Raw genomic sequence first — 20,682 nt, forward strand, 5'->3', positions numbered from 1 at the left:
GACAAAGGTTTGAGCTGACAGTTACCATAGTCCTTCCCCCAGCTCAATACAGAGAAAGTGTTTGAAAACTTACAGATCCATTTTCCTCCACAAAGAGAAAGAGAGCATCCCATGAGCCAACATGTCTGGAAAGTGCCCAAGGAACTACCATCACTCTTACTTGTTGATGCAACTTGATATACTCTAGACAACTTAGGGCTGCCAAGAACAAAGAAAGGAGGCTGGACTAGTGGGAAGATCTGAGACACACCCAGTATCTCTGAGCTAATACTTAAGGGTCTTCTGTTGTATGAGGCAGTCCGTGAAAACTGGAAGAGGTGGCTGTTTTGCCTAATGTGCAGATACAACAGAGTGTCAAGGAAAATAAAGAAACAGGAAAATAGGCTCCAAACAAAGAAAAAGTAAATAAATCTCTAAAAACTGACCCTACTGAAATCAAGTTATATGATTTACCTGACAGAGAATTCAAAATAACTGTCATAAACATGCTCACCAAAGTCAGGAGAACAATGTAGTACAAAATAAGAATTTGAAAAAGAAAAGTAAAATATTAAAAAACCCAAGGAGAGATCATTGAGTGAAGAATACAATAGCAAAACTACAACACTCAATAGAGGATTCAACAATAGACTAGATCAGGCATTAAAAAAGGCTCAGTGGACTTAAAGATAAGTCACTGGAAATTATTCAGCTGGAAGAGTAAAATAAAAAAATAAAAACAAGTTAGGAAGGACTAAAGGACTTATAGGATACCATCGAACAATGCAATATACACATTATAAGAATTCCAGAAAGAGGGGCGCCTGGGTGGCTCAGAGGGTTGAGCCTCTGCCTTTGGCTCAGGTCATGTTCTCAGGGTCCTGAGATCGAGCCCCGCATCGAGCTCTCTGCTCAGCAGGGAGCCTGCTTCCCCCTCTCCCTCTCCCTGCCTCTCTGCCTGCTTGTGATCTCTGTCTGTCAAATAAATAAATAATATCTTAAAAAAAAAGAATTCCAGAAAGAGAAGAGAGAGATAAGAGAACAGAAACCTTAATCAAAGAAATACTGCCTACAAACTTCACAAATCTAGGGAAGGGAATGGACAACGAAATAGAGGGAACCCAAGAGTTCCCAAATAAGATGAATTGAAAGATATCAACACCAAGACACATTACAAATTGTCAAAAGACAAAGACAAAGAATGAATTATGAAAGCAGCAAGAGAAAAGTAATTTGTCACACACAAGTGATCCCCTGTTGACAATAAGCAGTTTTTTCAGCAAAAACTGTGAAGGTCAGAGGGGAAAGGGATGATTTATTCAAAGAACTGACAGAAAGAAGCAGCCGAACAAGAATACATGTACTGCATACCAAAACACCTAAATATACAAAGCAACACCTACATTAAGAAAGAAGAAAGATCTCGAATAAATAAGCTTAACCTAACTTTTGAATTTAATGGAACTAGAAGAAGAAGAAGAAACTAAGCCCAAAGTTAGTACAAGGAAAAAAAATAATAAAAATTAGAGCAGAAATAATGAAATTAAGAATGGAAAAACCAAAGAAAATAAGAGTTGGCTCTCTGAAAAGATAAAATTTACAAATCTTTAGCTGGATTAAGGAAAAAGATTGAAGCCTCAAAGAAAAAATCGGAAACAAAAGAGGACACATTACAACTGATGTCACACAAAAAGACCATAAGAAACTACTGTGAGCAATTACATACAAACATACTGAATAACCTAAAAAAAAAAAAAAAAAGATACATTCCTAGAAACACACAACTTACCAAGACTGAATCTTGAAGAAATAAAAGTCTGAACAAATCTCTAACTAGTAAGGACATTGAATCGGTATCAGCAACCTCCCAAGGAAAAGCCCATGTCCAAATAACATTACTGGTGAATTCTATCAAACATTTAAAGTAACACCAATCCTTCTCAAAAACTTCCCAAAAGTGGAAGAGTAAAGACTACATCCCACCTCACATTATGAGGCCAGTTTTATCCTGATAACAAAGCCAGACAAAACCACCACAGGAAATGAAAACTACCAGTTAATAACCATTATGAATACAGATACAAAAACCCTCAAAAAAATACTAGCAAACCAAATACAAAGCACATTAAAATAATCATATATCACAACTAAGTGGGATTTATCTCTGGAATTCAAGGATAGCTCAACATACAAACATAATTGTGATATAACACATTAACAGAATAAATGATAAAAAGTACATACTCATCTCAATAAATGCAGAAAGTGTTTGACAAAATTCAACACTCTTGCATGATAAAAACTTTCAACAAACTAAGAATCAAATAAAATTTCCTCAACATATTAAAGTTCATATATGAAAAACCCACAGCGAACATTTTACTCAAAAGTGAAAAACTGAAAACTTGTCCTTGAAGATCAGGAACAAGGCAACTATACCTAGTCTCACCCCTTCGGTTCAACATAGTACTAGAATTCGTAGCCAGAGCAATTTGTCAGGAAAAAGAAACAAAAGGCATTCAAACCAGAAAGGAAGAAATAAATTTTCGTTTGCAGACAATTTCTCTTATGTATAGAAAAATCACAAAAACTCTATTAAAAAGACAATTAGAACAATTACAAGCTAAAGGATACAACCTTAAAATACAAAAATCATATGTGTTTTATACACTAAAAGTGAACTATCTGAAAAGGAAATTAAGAAAACAATTGAATTTACAATAGCACCAAAAAGATTGAAGTACTTAGAAATAAACATAATAGAAGAGGTAAAAAATGTGTGCACTGAAAACTACAAAATAGTGCTAAAAGAAATTAGATACAGATAAGTGGAAAGACTTTCCATGTTCTTGAATTAGAAAACTTAATATTGTTAAAATGTCCATCGAAAGCAATCTACAAATTTGATACCATCTATATCAAAATCCCAATGGCATTTTTTACAGAAATAGAAAAAAGGGATTCTAAAATTCATATAGAACTTTATCACAAAAGACCTTGAATAGTTGTAGTGATCTTGAGCATTAAGAAGAAAGCTGGAGGCATCATACGCCCTATTTAAAAATATACTTCAAATTTACAGTAGTTAAGACAGCATGGTACTGCTGGCATAAAGATAAACATACAAACCAATGGAACAGAATAGAGATTCCAGAAGTAAATCAATGCATACACAGTCAACTGATCTTAGACATGGGTACCAAGGGTATGCAATGGGGAAAGTAGACTCTTCTACAAAGGTTGATAGGAAAACTGGATATCCACATGTGAAAGAATGAAACTGAACTCTTACCTCACACGATACATAAAAAAACACTCAAAACTGATTAAGGACCAGGCGCCTGGGTGGCTCAGTGGGTTAAACTTCTGCCTTCGGCTCAGGTCATGATCCTGGGGTCCTGAGTTCGAGCCCCGCATCCGGCTCTCGGCTCAGCAGGGAGCCTGCTTCCTCCTCTCTCTCTGCCTGCCTCTCTGCCTACTTGTGATCTCTGTCAAATAAATAAATAAAATCTTTAAAAAAAAAAAACTGATTAAGGCCTAAAACTGTAAAACTCCAAGAAGGAAACATAGAGGACATAATTTATAACATTAGTCTTGGCAGTGATTTCATGGTTACACCACCAAAAGCTCAGGCAACAAAGTCAAAACACACAAGTGGGATTAATCACACTAAAAAGCTTCTGCAAGGCAAAGGAAATAATCAACATAGAAAGATACACCTACAGAACAGGAGAAAATATTTGCAAACGATGTATCTAATAAGAGGTTAATCTCCAAAATATATAAAGAACTCCCATGACTCAATAGCAATAAAATAAAATAATAAAATAAAACAAAATGACCTGGTTTTAAATTGGGCAAAGAATCTAAATAGACATTTTCCCTAAGAAGAGTTTTCTTTTTCCAGAAAACATTTTTTAGTTGTTCTATTTACAATGACAATAAAAGGTCACTAAAGTTAAGTAGACAATAAACTAGGCAGATACCACTTAAAAAAAAAACATAAAAAGCCTAAAATGCAACTATTTTATAGAAAACCTGCAATTCAGGGGTTTTTTAAAAAAGATTTTATTTATTTATTTGAAAGAGAGAGGGGTGCTTGGGTGGCTCAGTGGGTTAAAGCCTCTGGCTTTGGCTCAGGTCATGATCCCGGGGTCCTGGGATCGAGCCCCACATTGGGCTCTCTGCTCAGCAGCGAGCCTGCTTCCCTCCCCTCCCCTTCCTGCCTCTCTGTCTACTTGTGAACTCTGTCTGTCAAATAAATAAATAAAATCTTTTTAAAAAAGAGAGAGAGAGAGCCACTCACAACTCAGTTTTATTCAGAGCAAAGAAAAAATATTTTTTTTGTATTTTAAATGTATTTATTTATTGCATGTTTAAGTTTTGTTTCTATTCCGCTTATTTAAATCTCCCATCCACACCTCTGGCAATCACCAGTTTTCTATACCTATGGGATTGGTTTACATATATATTTACTTTCTCTAATATAAGAAAGATCATGTAATATTTGTCTGTCTTTGTCTCATTTATTTCACTTAGCATAAAGCCCTCAAAGTCTTATCCATGTTGTTGTAAATGGCAAGATTTCATTCTTTTTTATGGCTGAATAATATATATATGTATATATAATATGTATATATTATATATATCTATCACATTTTCTTTATTCTTTCAGTTGTCAAAGGACACGGGTTTTTTTCTATATCTTGGCTATTATAAATAATGCTGTGATAAACATAGCCATACATAAATCTTTTGGAGTTAATAATTTCATTTTCCTTAGATAAATACCCAGAAGCAGAATTTGTGGGTCATACTCTAGTTCTGTTTTTAATTTTTTGAAGAACCTCCATAATGTTTTCCATAGTGGCTACACCAAATTACATTCCTATCAACAGTGCACAATGGTTCCCTCTCTCTATCCTTCCTAGATAATTTACTTCTAGGTTGTTGGGTTTTTTTTTATAATAGCCATTTTTATAGGTGTGAGATAATAATTCACTGTGGTTTTAATTTGCATCTCCGTGATGATTAATGATGTAGAGAATCTTTTCATGTACCTACTAGCCATATGCACGTCCTCCTTAGGAAAATGTCTATACAGATCTTCTGCTCATTTTTTTTTAAAGATTTTATTTGTTTGACAGAGATCACAAACAGGCAGAGAGGCAGAGAGAGAGAGAGAGAGGGAAGCAGGCTCCCCGCTGAGCAGAGAGCCCGACGTGGAAATCGATCCCAGGACCCTGAGATCATGACCTAAGCCGAAGACAGCGGCTTAATCCACTGAGCCACCCAGGCGCCCCTCTTCTGCTCATTTTAAATCAGATTGTTTTTGCTATTGAATTGTATGAGCACATTATATATTTTCAATATTAGCTCCTTAACAGATGTGTGATTTGCAATTATTTTCTCCCATTCATTAGGTTGCTTTTCATTTTGTTGACGATTCTTTTGCTGTACAGAAGCTTTTTAGTTTGATATAGTCCCACTTATTTGTTTTTGCTTTTGCTGCTTTTGCTTTTGGTGTCAGATTTAAAAATTATCGCCAAGACCTATGTCAAGGAGCTTAATGTCTAAGTTTCTTATTCTAGGAGTTTTATGGTTTCAGGTCTTATGTTCAAATCTTTAATCCTTTTGGTGTTAATCTTTGTGTACGATGTAAAATAATAGTCCAATTTCATCCTTTTGTGGCTGTCCAGTTTTCCCAGTACCACTTGCTAAGAGACTGTCTTTTCTTCACTGTATGTTCTTGACTCCTTCGCATAAATTAATTAACCATGTGTGCATGGGCTTATTTCTGGGCTCTCTATTCTGTTCCATTGACCTATGTGTCTGTTGTCATACCAATACCATACTATTTTAATTACTATAGTTTTCTAATACAGCTTGAAATCAAGCAACATAATGCTTCCAGCTTTATTCTTTTTTAAGTTTGCTTTGGCTTTTGGGGGTCTTTTATGGTTCTGCACGAATTTTAGGATTGTTCTATTCTTTTTGAGAAATGCTTAAATTAAATTTTAATTTAAGTTAAATTTTGATAAGAATTGCAGTGAACCTGTAGAGTCCTTTGGGTTTTATGAGCATTTAAATATTATTAGTTCCTTCAATAAATGAGCATGGAATATCTTTCAATTTATTTATGTCTTCAGTCTCTTTCATTCATGGCTTATGGTTCTCAACATACAGATCTTTCACCCCCTTGCCCCTCCTTGGTTAGTTTGTTCCCAGATACTTTATTGTCTTTAATGAAATATAAATGGGATTTTCTTTCTTTTTTAATTTTTTTTTATTTGAGTATAGTGTTAATTTGTTTCAGGTGTGCAACATAATAATTCAATCTCTTTCTACCTTATGCTATGTTCACCACAAGTGTAGCTGCCATCTGTCACCACACAACACCATTACAATATCATTGACTATATTTCCTATGCTTTGCCTTTGCCTTTCATTCCCATGATTTATTCATTCCATGACCAGAAGCCTGTATCTTCCACTCCCCATCCCCCACTTTGCCCATTTCCTACTCTTCTCTATTCTGTCAGCCATCAGTTTATTCTCTGTACTTATGGGTCTGAATCTGCTTTTTACTTGTTCATTTATTTGTTTTTTTTGATTCCACATATGAGTGAAATCATAAGGTAACTGTCTATCTCAATCTGACTTGTCACAAATGGCATATATGGCAAAATCTCATCTTTTTTATGGCTATGTTTTAGATATATATATGTGTATACACACACACACACACACACACACACATATATATATCCTCTAGTCAATGAGATTGTTTTCTCAATTTATCTTTCTGATACTTCAGAAATATAATAATATATTATATAATAAATATATATTATATACTAAATATATATTTATTAATATATATTCTTTATTCAATGGGATTGTTTTCTCAATTTATCTTTCTGATGGTTCCTTATTAATATATAGAGATGCAACAGGGTTTTGTGTATTGACTTTGTACCCTGCAAATTTACTGATTTTTTTTTTTATTATTTGCAAAAATTTTTTAAGGGAGTCTTCAGGGTTTTCTATATATAATATCATATAATCTGCAAATAGTGACAGTTTTACTTCTTCCTTTCTAATCTGTGTATCTTTTCTTTCCTTTTTCTTGCCTAATTGCTCTGGCTAGAATTTCCAATACTATGCTGAATAAAAGTAGCAAGAATGGACATTCTTGTCTTGATCTTAGAGAAAAAGGTTTCAGCTTTTCACCAGTGAGTACAATGCTAGCTGTTGACTTGTAATATATGACCTTACTATTTTGAGGTATATTTCCTTTAACCCTGCTTTGTTTTGAATTTTTTTTATCATGATTGGAAATTAAATTTTTCAATGCTTTTTCTGCATCTATCCAGAGGACCAATTTTTTTTATTCTTTGTTTTGTTAATGTGGTATATCACACTGACTGATTTGCTAATATTGAACCATATTTTCATTCCTGAGATAAATGCAACTTGATCATGTTCTGTAATATTTTTAAAATATTATATTTGCTAATATTTTGTTGAGGAGTTTTGTATTTATGTTCATCAGGGATAGTGGCCTGTATTTTTATTTTTTGTGGTGTCCTTATCTGGTTTTGGAATGAGGGTAATGCTGACCTCATAAAATGAATTTGAAAGAGTGCCCTCCACTTCTATTTTTTGAAGAGTATGAGAAGAATTGGTATGAATTCTCTTTGAATATTTGATAGAATTCACAAGTGAATCCATTTGGTCCTGGACTTTCGTTTGTAGGGAGGTTTTTGATTACTGATTCAATCTTCTTAGTAGTAATTTGTCTATTCAGATTTTCTCTTTAATCATGATTCAGTGTTGGTAGGTTGTATGTTTCTATGAATTCGTTTCTAGAAATCTATCAATTTCTTCTAAGTTATCTAATCTGTTAGCATATCATTGTTCATAGTAATTATAATCCTTTGTATTTCTTTGGTAACAGTTGTAACATCTCCCATTTCATTTCTGATTTTATTTACTTGAGCCCTCTTTTTTTCTTGTTAAGTCTAGCTAAAAGTTTGTCAAAAAAAATAAAAAATGAAAGTTTGTCAATTTCATTTATCTTTATAAAGAACCAGCTCTTAATTTCATTTATCTTTCCTATTACCTTTTTGTCTGTTTCACTTATTTTTGCTCTAATCTTTATTATTTCCCCCCTTCTACTAATGGTAAGTTTTGTTTGTTCTTCTTTTTCTAATTTCTTGAGGTATAAAGTTAGGTTATTGATTTGAGACTTTTCCTGTTTCTTGAGGTAGGCATATGTAACTACAAACGTACCTCTTAAACTGCTTTTACTGCATCCCATAAATTTTGGTATGTTACATTTCCATTTCACTTAAGAAATTATTTTAGTTCTCTTTTGACTTTTTCTTTGTCCCATTGGTTGTTCAGTAGCATGTCTTTTATTCTTTACATATTTGTGAATTTTCCAGTTTTCTTCATGTAATTAATTTCTAGTTTCATATCATTGTTATCAGAAAAGATGCTTTATATGATGTCAATCCTCTTAAATTTATTAAGATTTTTTTGAAGCCTCATATATTCTCTATCTTGCAATATGTTCCATGTGAGCTTGAGAGGCATGTGTATTCTGTTGTTTTTAGATAGAATGTTCTACAGATATCTGTTATGTCCATCTGGTCTAATATATTGTTCACTTTTTGATCAAAACAAACTTTTTGTCATATCAAAAGAAACTACAGGGGGGCCTGGGTGGCTCAGAGGGTTAAGCCTCCTGCCTTCGGCTCAGGTCATGATCTCAGAGTCCTGGGATTGAGCACCGCATCGGGCTCTCTGCTCGGCAGGGAGCCTGCTTCCCCCTCTTTCTCGGCCTGCCTCTCCGCCTACTTGTGACCTCCCTCTGCCAAATAAATAAAATCCTTAAAAAAAAAAATAAAGAAACTACACATGCAATGAGGACAATATTCTTCCAATATAATTGATTTGTTTCTGCATTTGTCTACTATTTGTCTAATATTATTAATTGTACACAGAGCAGTACAACTAGTATTTGAACAATCATTACAGTGTTACAGTGTCAGGCATAACATTTAGCTTCTCTTCACACCATTAGTTTTCTTTGTTTACCTGGGCTTTAGGTACATACATGTGGACAACACGTACCTGAGAAGGTACTCAGTATCACTAGTTATCAGGGAAGTGGAATATCAAAACCACAATGAAATATCACCTCACACCTCTTATGGCTATTATCAGAGAGAGAGAGAGATAACAAGTGTCAGCAAAGACTTGGAGAAATGGCAACTCATACACTGTTGGTATAAATTAACCAATATAGCCATTATGGAAAGCAGATGGAAGTCCCTCAAAAAATTAGAAGTAGAACGATCATACAATCCACCATTCTCACTTCTAGATATTTATATAGAAGAATTGAAATCAAGATCTGAAAGATATATTAGCACTCCCATGTTCATGGCAGCACTATCCACAACAGTCACAATATAACATATATGCGTGTGTGTGTGTGTATCCATAAATGAATGTAGAGAGATGTTTTATATACACACACACATGTACACACACATACAATAGAATAATGTTCAGTGTTTAAAAAGAAGGGAATTCCGCTACTTGGAACAACATGGGTGGATCTTAAGGATATAGTGCTAAGTAAAATAAGCCAGGCACAGACGGACAAATACTGTATGATTTCACTCACATGAGGTATCTAAAATAGTCAAACTCAAAGAATTATAGAGTTGACTGTTGATTGCCAGGGGCCAAGGGGAAAAGAAAATGAGGAAATGCTAATCAATGAGTGTTACGTTTTGGTTATGTAACATAAGTTAAGTGATTTGCTGAACAACATAGTGTATACAGTTAATAATATTGTGTTACAGTTTTAAAAATTTGTTTATAGGGTAGGTCTCATATTAAGTGTTCTTTCCACAAAAAAATAAAAATTTTAAAGAAAGACCAAGATCTAATCATAAGAGTATAGAATGCTTCCTCTATCCCTATACCTTATCACCACATCAATCAGATTCCTGTCTAATAACAGATTATTATAATTGAAATAACTACAAACTTCAGACTCTACTTAAGAAACAGTTTCTAGAGAAAGTTAAAGACAGCAGGAGAGACAAATATAAGACACTGAGGACTTTTTAGGTCCTGAAACCAATAGCTACAGCAAACAATAAACACAGACTAACTTCTAGCTAAATAAACATAAAACACACACTAAAGGTCTATTTATCTCAGTTCCTTTTACCCAATATATCACAATCAACTAACACCAAAAAATTGTAAGACATGCTAAGAAGACAAAAACAGTCTTGAGGGACAAAGTAAATGCCAGAGCCAGACTCAGATATGGCAGAGATCTTAGAATTATCAGATGGGGGATTTAAAATAACTGTGATTAATATACTAAGGGCTCCGAAAAAAGTGGATGCCCTTAGTATATTAAGAGCATTCAGTATGCCAGAACAGATGGGTATATAAGCAGAGAGATGGAAACTCTAAGAAACAATCAAAAGCAAATTCTAGAACTCAAAAACATCATAACAGGAAGAAGTTTAATTTTATATCAAAGTTAAGTCAGAGTTAATTGAACTGTGATTACCCGAGACTATGTCCTTTTCTTAGAAAATACGTGTTAAATATGTAGGAGCAGAGGAACTATTGTCTGCAACTTAATTTCAAATAGTGCAGAAAATAATTATAATGGTATGTATGTGTGTGGATGTGGGGGAGGAAATAAGTATGCTAAAACATTAACTTCTGGTGATTCTAGGTAAATGATATATAAAAGTTCATACCATTTGTACTATTTTTCTGAATGTGTAAATTTCAAAATAAAAAAAGAGACATGTGTATATAACAATATAATATAAATTCCAAATAAGTGGTTTAATAGATACCAAAGAACTGAGTAGAGTAGGGTAGGCATAATATAGGATATAGAACGCAAGGGGAGCTGTGAAGTCGGAAAATTTTCAGGAAGGCAAAGAGAAACAGAAGACTTAAATATGAGGAAGTGACCTTCACAAAAGCAATACTCAGGAATGTGCACTGCATGTTCAAAAGATGATGAAGAGAGCAGTGTGACTGGGAAACAAATACAGAAAATGAATGAAACGACTTGACTATACATAAAAAATAATAATTAAAAAATCACCATATAGGGGCGCCTGGGTGGCTCAGTGAGTTAAGCCTCTGCCTTCGGCTCAGGTCATGATCTCAGGGTCCTGGGATCAAGCCCTGCGTCGCACTCTGCTCAGCAGGGAGCCTGTTTCCCCCTCTCTCTCTGCCTGCCTCTCTGCCTACTTGTGATCTCTCTCTCTCTCTCTCTCTGTCAAATGAATAAATAAAATCTTTTTTTAAAAATCACCATATAGAGAGACAGGTTACCAGTATTAGGAAAACAACAGTGCCTAGAGATAACCATATTCCTCATTTATAGGTATTTACTGACTTCCTTTCAACCAGCTGCTTGAACACTTTCTATATTCAATCTTTTTGCAGCACTGTTTTCTGCCCAATGACCTGAACTCGTGGGGTTGCAATTGAGAGTTTCTCTGGGAAACTTAAAGTTATATATTCTAGACAACTTCTACTGACTCTTAATTGCCATGATAAACAATTTGATCCTCTATGGACATTAAGAAGCCACAGACAAAACTGATCAAAGTGACAAACTAAGAAGTTTTTTGTTTTTTGTTTTTTTTTTAATTCATTTATTTTTTTGAGAGAGAGACAGAGAGAGCATGAGAGGTGAGAAGGTCAGAGGGAGAAGCAGACTCCCCATGGAGCTGGGAGCCTGATGTGGGACTTGATCCCAGGATTCTGGGATCATGACCTGAGCTGAAGACTGTTGCTTAACCAACTGAGCCACCCAGGTGCCCACAAACTAAGAAGTTTAAGTGCAGTTGGATCTGGGTGTGAATCTTGACATGGATAGTCATCAGGTCTGACACCTTGGGCAATCTGCAATCTTCCTAGCTGCAGTTTCTCCTCCTAAAATGACGATGATAATATAGAATCCTTTCAATATATTTATTTAAGAATAGACTAGGTAGAGGCCTGGCACATGGAAGGAACTCACTATGATTGTTAGATAGAACACGTAATTCAAAGAGCACCCAACAAATATTTCTCTAAACCAGAAGCAGGCAAATTGTAATATACTGCTATGATCATAGAAATTTATTTTTAAAGAAGAAGAGAGACACTAAAATATCTGTCTACCTAATTTGTTCAATCATTTGCAAGAAAGCAATAAAATTTTGAGTGAAAAATTCATTCTAAAGTGAGGTCCAAAAATTGTCTGCTGATATTTTGCCTACCTGAGCTATCTTCAGAGTCGATGTAAATCAGGAAGAAAAACCCACTGTGACTAATAATTGAGGTAACAATATTTCTCAAACTGTGATCGTACAGTTTTAGGTAAGGAGACTTAAACGTATCCTTCTCATGGAAAACATTATCAGCCATTATTCCCACTCTGCACATTCCTTCACAAATATTCCAAGCTCTAGAATTCCAAAGGAAAGAAGTGATAAAATACTTCAGGCAAGATGCCTCTAAATTAGACAAGGTAGAAGGGGTAAAAATTCAGGTGTGGGTTGTAGTACAAGAGCTAAGATCCAATTCTGATATGCTTCTGTCCCAGAAACTGTTTGTTTATTTTCTTTCCTGTAGAGATATTCTACAACTGAATTATCACAAGGCAAGAAAAAAGGGGGGGAAAAAAAGGTTGAAAAGCATCCAAATAGAAATTGCTTACAAATGCTTGAAATACTGCATGAAATCCCTATTTAATCTTCCAAACAGATTTTAAGAATCACTGTCTTAGCCATTTTCCACAGCTGTTCAAAAAGCCCCACAGCTTACAGCATCCTGCCAGGCAGAATCAATTTTTTTGCTGTTACCTCCTAGGAGAAGGAGAGGGTTTGGGTGATGTAGGTCAGAAAACAACTCATGTATGAACTACTTAGGGCTTATTTGCCAGATTCTGTGGTAGACTTGGTAGTTAGACTTGGTAGATTTGTGATTGTTTGATTAATTAGTGAAGGTTTATGTTGAAGGGGAAAAAAAGTGTTGAATTAGCCAACACCTTCAAATAAATAGCCTCTTGGCACTTTGCTATCATTTTCCATGAGATGAGGATCCCTACACCAACAGAGACCCTGGGATACCAGAATGTCTCCGAAGGTAACAGGACAAATGAAAGATCAACCATCTCAACTATCATATCAAAGAAGAAAGTACTCCCTAAGGACTGCGTTATTGTTGCAATCGTTCCCACTCTCACCAAATCCCCTTTCTAGAACCATAGAGTTTAAGCCATTTTTCTCCCACTTCCTCCAGTTCATTCTTCCAACTCAATAACTTTTTTTATTTCCTTGTATATTCTCCTTACATCTATCGAAGTTCTTTTCCTCTGTGGGGGCGGTCCTCATTAAAAATCTCCCCTCCTTCTTAGCTAAAGGGCAGCTTGTTTTTAACCAACGAATCACTCAACTATTAAACGGATTTCTCAAAATAATTTATTGATGCTCCAGTTGATGCAAGGTATTCTTGAGAGATAAAGAGAGGAATAAGAGAGCGGCCCTGCCTGAAGGAGACAACACAGTGGAAGGCACAATGTGACGAGTTCTATTCAGCAGTGTGAACAAAATGCTATGGGATCACAATATATACATGTGCTGAAGTAATTGTGTGTTGTCAGCACACGTTCTTTTTTTCTTCTTTCTAAATGTCTTGGCCATTATATTAAAGACTTCCCAAATATCAGCTGTCAAAAGAAAATATTTATAAAGCTTTTCCAAAATGTGAAAAGATGAAAATGCTTCAGTATCATGCCATAACTGACATATATGAATTAATTCCAAAGAAGGAAGAAAGGAAGGGAGGAGACGAAGGAGGCAGGGAAGGGAGGAAAGGAGGAAGAACTTTTAACCAGCATACACTCAAGGCTCTGCCAAGGATCACAGCTGATTCACATTCCGTAATGATCTGAGTAACCTTTTAATTGAGTGCTGACATTTGTATGGCATCAAATGATATCTTCTGCAGGGACGTGTAAAGTATTTTTCATATTCTCCCTGTATTCATCAGAAGGCCAGAATTATTAAAATACTCTTTCTAATGAACAGACTTCCCTGTAATTTGAACATGTCAACCCCTTAGAACAGTGGCAATAGCCTCGTGCAAACTAGTACGCCAGAGACAAGAGCTTTTTTCGTCCACTTATTCTTTTTCATTTTATCTCGCACTATCTTTTTACAAATTGAAGACTAGAGTATAAATTTGTGATTCACATTCCACCTTCAAAACTGAAAGGCTGATATTATGATGGGTGAAAAAATTTCCCTCAGGACCTCTAGCCACAGAGCCATGGCACATTCCCAGATAATGAGGTCTCAAGATAAGTATGGTAGCAGACAAAATAAATGCATCTTACATAGCACGTCTAGAAGGAGTAACTGAGCCCTCAAGTTTTCCTAAAGTCTTCAGTAAAGTCCTTGAAAGTTAACTGACTAAGACAATTTCTTACTTCTAAAATGTTTAAGTGAATCACAATACCTTTAATGGAAGCCAGGTTTATAAGTTTTCTGGTGTAGGATTATAGACATTGAATAAATATTTACTGAGAAATTCAGCCATTGTATCAAAAAGTTTATAAGCCTTATATTTTTTGTCAGTGGCTTGGAACATAGTAAATATTTTCCCAAAGGAATGACATGGCTTCTGTAGAAAGAGAAGGCTATACAGAAGGATTAATCACTTACGTTATATTGCCAAATATAGGGCTCTGATTTATATACTTTTGAATTCCAACAGAGATTTAGAACAGCTTCTAAAGATATATTAAATTTAGCAAGGAATTAAAAACAAAAAACAAAAACCAGTAGTCTAGTTCTGGCAAAAGTATGGGGAAATAGGACATCTCATGCATTTTGAAAGGGGATGTAAAATATTCAGTATTTCTGGAGGGCTATTTGTACCAACATTCAAAATGTGCATACCATTTCATCCTGAAATTCCATTTCTCATTATTTATCTTAAGGAAACAAGAGTGCAAGTGTATAAATGTGCTATATAAAGATGTTCATTGAATACTGTATAATACAGAACACTTAAAATAATCAAAATAGCCAATGATAAAAGATTGAGTAAAACAATGCTATATCCATACAATGGAATACTACTTACTGTTTTGTTTTGGTTTTTTGTGGGTTTTTTTGAGGTAGGTTTTTATACTGGCATGGAAAGATGTCTACAATCTTTTGTTGAATTGAAACAGCGGGTTCTGGATTACTATGTGTAGTGTAACTACATTTATGTAAAATATATACATTATAGTTTATACTTGCAGAAGCATCTTGAAAGATATAATGAAATTCTTAAGAGCAATTATTTCTGAGGAGATAAATAAGGAATGGTTTATATTACTTTTAAACAGAGATGTCCTCCATTTTCAGAAAAAAAAATGCAGCACAATAACTCATTTTAAATTATGTTGAAGGAATATTTCATTACATTGGAAAATGTCCACCATCAATTTTTACATTAAAAGAAGCAGTTTCCTAACCAGTACAAACAGTATAATCATGATTTTCTATGTTTATTCATACATAAACATTAAGCCTAAAAGTTTTGTAATGAAACATTAATAGAGTACCATTTTCATGGGAAGAGTTGATCCAAGTTGTATATTGAGAGACCCGGTGAGAATCACACCTGCCCTCACGAAGCCTGGCGGTGAGTGCAGCATTCTCTCTTCATCTGTATGTCGAGTTAGAGCAAGAGGAGCAAGATTCCCCCTGCTGCTGGGGGTGAGTCCCAAGCTGACTTAGCAGTAGCTAGAAAGGGAGAAAATCCTGGGAGACAGTACCCGCACTGTCCACAGCAGTGAGGTAAGTCCAAAGTCGAACTGACAAGAAGAGACATATATTAAGAACTTGCTATGTTACACAATCTGCTAAGAACTTTATATATGAATTATCTGTTTCAGCCTCAAGAAAGCTTTAGGAATCCAATACTAATAGTTCCATTTTGAGATGAAGATACCAGTGCTCAAGGAACTGATGCCAGGAAGTAACTAGTAAGTGGTAAAACCCAGTCGAGAACATAGCTTGCCGGCTTGTCAAGATCATACTTAACCATTTTATGTGCCCGAGTAAATAATGATAGGCACTGCCTTTGTACCTTTTTTTCTTGTTTTTAAGGTCTTAGTTAAATAGGGGCCGTCTGCTATTCTGTCTTGGCTCAGACCAATTTCACCTGGTTGCCATATGGATAGTCACGCAGGGTGCCATGCAAGAGAATAATGCAGTACAGAAAACTCAAGGCATTTCCCTAAAGTGTGCAGTACAGTCTTCAACTGAGAAATCAGACAGAGAAAATGACCATCCCCGAGATTGCTATTCTGAAAGAGATAATTGCTGTTCATCTCACTCTGCTCACAAAGTGCTTTGCTATGGTGACACTTACACCCTTGGAGGTCAGCCTACACTTCACTGACAGCTACCAGTTCAGCTGTGTCAATTCCACCTGACTCTACTTGCTTGCAGGGTTTTCAGAGCACACAGCTTACCAAGCCATTATTATTTTGTACCCGTGCCCAGAGAGCTCTACAAAGGGTGCATTGTAATGAGCCTGAAATAGGTAAATAAATAAATAGCTCATAGGTAGTATGTAATTTACTAGCAAAAAAATAACCATGACTTGCTGCCCTCACAGTCCATAGCCTGATGCCTCTGGTGATTACTTGCAGAATTATATGGAGCAGAAAAGCTGAATTTCATTTTTTAGCTTATTCCTTAAAATTGTTAGTTGATGGATCTTTCCTCAGCTTGCCTCAAATGTCCTTGTTCATCTCCACTCTAAGGTAAACATATTTCACTGAAAAACTACATCTATGCATGGATAACAACGCATTCAACATCCTCTGCATGCCTACCCATTCTATATAGGGAAGGCAATCAAGTGTTCAGAAATACCAAAGCATCTTTTCCTTGCTTTACTGTTCAGAGAATGAAGGAATTTAAAGATCTTCTTATCATTCTCCAGCCACAGGGTCAATCTACTTTGTAACTTTCAGTCAGATCAATGATGTTCTGATTTGATGTTTCTGGCAAAGTTGGTTGAAACATTTCAGAACACAAGGGATATTAAAACATAGTTGCTACACAATACCAAGATCAAAGTGCTTAAAGTTGCATGGACCCTCTTGCTTTGGAATATCTAAGAACTCCCTAAAGTGTAGGTAAAATTTTGTGTTAATGTGCATTTTCTACCACTTATTAAGTTTTCGAAGTATCTGCTCACCAGAATAGATTAAGCATCACGGGATCATTCAGAATCCTGGTGGGGGAGGATTCTGTTCCTCCATTATTCACATCGGGCCAACCTCTAACCCATTATACACTCTGCCCATTTCTACTTCTAACTTCTTTCATTGACCCATCTCCCTGTTGGGTATGCTGTGCTTCCTTGAGAGCAAACTCTAAAGTATTTTTCCTCAGTAAAGCTTTCAGTGAGTGACTTTGACCTAGATCAACTTTATCTGATTTCTGAATTCTTACTGTATATAGAATCTGGGGAAATCAGAAAATGTACACGTGTGTGTGTGTGTGTGTGTGTGTGTGCCATAGAGGTTTCATATAGGAAATTTCTCCAGGCATATTATAATATAGATCACATATCTTTACCTATATCTTCATTATTGCTGGGGATCCAATAGCTCATCAAAATCAGGGATAAGTCATACTTTTTGTGTAGCTCTCACTATGACTAAAACTACCCTTGCTTGCTTAATTCCTACTAGGAGCTATCAGTAACTCATAACCCATAGAAATGGCTATAGTTTCAGCATTCCTCTCTGTAGTCAAATTACCTTTCAATATATTTTTCTTCCCTGAAGTTAGAGACTATGGTACAACCTTAGGGCAAATATAAATTAGAAATGAATTTTTTGAAATATGAAATGTTCTACCAAATTATAAACTCTGTACCTAATCCGTACAATTTACCAGCAAATCCTACTGTCATTTTTTTCCCCATCACCTGACCTATCTTCCCCAGGGCATGGCTCTTGCCCTAGTCTTACTCTGATTACTCCAACAACCTCCTGGCCAGCCTCTCCATTTCTGCCTCTGCTCCCTTGCAGGTCTATTTCACAGAGCAATAAAAGTGAATCTTTTAAACTGTGAATCAGATCATGACACCCTTCTCCTCCAACTTTCCCCATGACCTCCCATCTTAGAATTAAAAAATAGAGTCTTTAAAATGTTCCCTAGAACCCTGGTTATTCAGCTGCTCATACTTCACTTTGGGTAAAACTGCTATGATTTCAACTTTCCTTCTGGTCTAGTCCACTTGAGCCAATGATTCCTAGCTGGTTCCTGAACCCATTAAACATAGTCCTTTCTCCAGGAATTTGTACTGTTATTGCCTCTGTACATTTCCCTCAGATCTCTTCTCACTACCTCCTGTTGGAGAGTCTTGCCCTGATCACCCTCCAAAATTAACACATACACAGAGTACCTCCAACCCATTTTCCCTGCAAACCTATTTTTCTCCTAACACATCTCCAATTAACGTATTATGTATTAACTTATTATCTTTCGTTCTCCAACTAAAGGACAAATATTTTTGCCTATTTTGTTCATTGCTGTGACCTCAGTGGCTAGAACACTGTCCAACACATACAAAGTGCTCAATACATTTTTGTTGAATGATTGATCCGTATTAGCCAAATTTCCTTTGAGCAAAGGCAACCATCTGAAAATAGTTTAAAGAACGAAATTATTTTTTAAAAAACTTATGTATTTTAGAGAGAGAGAGTGTGTGTGCATGTACAGGGGGAGAGGCAGAGGGAGAAGAGAAGAATCTCAAGAAGACTCCGCACTGAGTGTGGGGCCCCACTCAGGGCTCGATCTCATGACCCTGAGATCATGACCTGAGCTGAAATCAGAAGTTGGATGCTTAACCAACTGAACCACCCAGTGCCCCAAGAATAAAATTATTAAAATATATCTGCAGAAGAAAGATTAGGAGGCAAAACACCAAAAATGTCCACAATATGGTCAGTGATTTGCCATTTCCTAAATTTCTTTAATGGGTAAATACAGAAAAAAATGAGGAGGAGGCAAAGAGGAGGAATTGTTTAAAGTACCAGTGAGATAGATCATCTGGAAATTTTTTTTAAGGTTTTATTTATTTATTTATTTGACAGAGAAAGAGAGAGAGAGATCACAAGTAGGCAGAGAGGCAGGCAGAGAGAGAGGGAGAAGCAGGCTCCCCGCCAAGCAGAGAGCCCGACGCAGGGCTTGACCCCAGGACCCTGAGATCATGACCTGAGCTGAAGGCAGAGGCTTAAGCCACTGAGCCACCCAGGCACCCCTCATCTGGAAATTTTTGAGACTAAAAATCTACTCTGGAGACTACTGCTCAGAGGTAGTAGGAAATGGATACTACCTATGCTGTCTATCATACCAAAAGAGGCCATTCCTTCTGACAATTAGTTATTTATTTGCTTATCATCTGCCATTATCATCCCTTTGAAAGACAGTTTTGGTGTTCCTTCCGAATCCTCTTAGAACCCTACACTTTTGTGCATCCTATGTCCACCAATGCGCTTTCACTCCCAGCAGCAAGGGACCATACCTCCTTTTCAGAGGATGGACCTCAGGAGGCCAGAACTCTTAGCCTGCACACACAGAGAACCAGAACTGCCTGGGAGTTGAGGTTCCAGCAATGACAACTGCCTTCGCCAGTGTCAGAGCTGCAGAGGAACAAAGATTCCAGCTGTCCTGTCTCCTGGTCATGCGTGAGAGCCCTTCCCCACATGAATGAGGCCAAGTTCTTCCCTCTTGTTCTGCCTCTTTCCCTATCAGGCCTCACTGTCCCACGGCCCTGCCGGTCTTCCGGGTAACGCTTCCTCCAATCATTTTCACATAAATCCTTATTTCAGGAGTTGCTCCTGGAAAACCCAGCCTGAGACAATTGATACCAGAAATGATCCTTGAGATTGACAGCCACCATAGGTTTCTAGAGTTGGGTGATTCACTAGCTAGAAGGCAATAGGAATCCCATTGATTATGGTAAATAAAGTGACAAAAACCTGGGGCCATTGGTAAAACTTCCGTGTGCAGTAAATTGGATGAGATGCAATGGAAAGGGTGTATAGTGATTGTACAATATCTCTATATCTCTAGCATTTTATATGTATGGTAGTGAAGCTAATTGTTATAAAAACTGTGGGGTTCAAAGTTATTATTAAGTGTCACTAGTGGAGAAAGAGAATTGCAAATTTAGGTGAGCCAATTACCAATTCGAAACAGAGTATGAAAGCCCCATTTTCTCTATAGCAACGTATTTAAGGGGACCATCACATCTGGAGCTGCAGGGAGGACTGTTGAAGCCAGGACCAGAACCTGACAGTGAGAGTAACAAAGCTGCAAAGAAGGTTGATTTGTACTTAGGCAAGTTCTTATGCTAAAAGTAAGATTGTGATAAAGAAGGAATGGGATCCTGAGACTTGGAACAGAGATACCTGGGATGCATACAAAATCATTGAACTCCCAATGCTCTTAATCCTCTGGGCCTGAAAATGTGACTCAATTCATCCAACTGGAGGACTACAGGTTCCTCTTGTTGAAGACTGCACAGAACTCTCCACTGAGACCAATGCTTTGTAAAATTATA

This window comes from Martes martes (genome assembly GCF_963455335.1).
Source record: "Martes martes genome assembly, chromosome: 2".
NCBI classification, from domain to species: Eukaryota; Metazoa; Chordata; class Mammalia; order Carnivora; family Mustelidae; genus Martes; species Martes martes.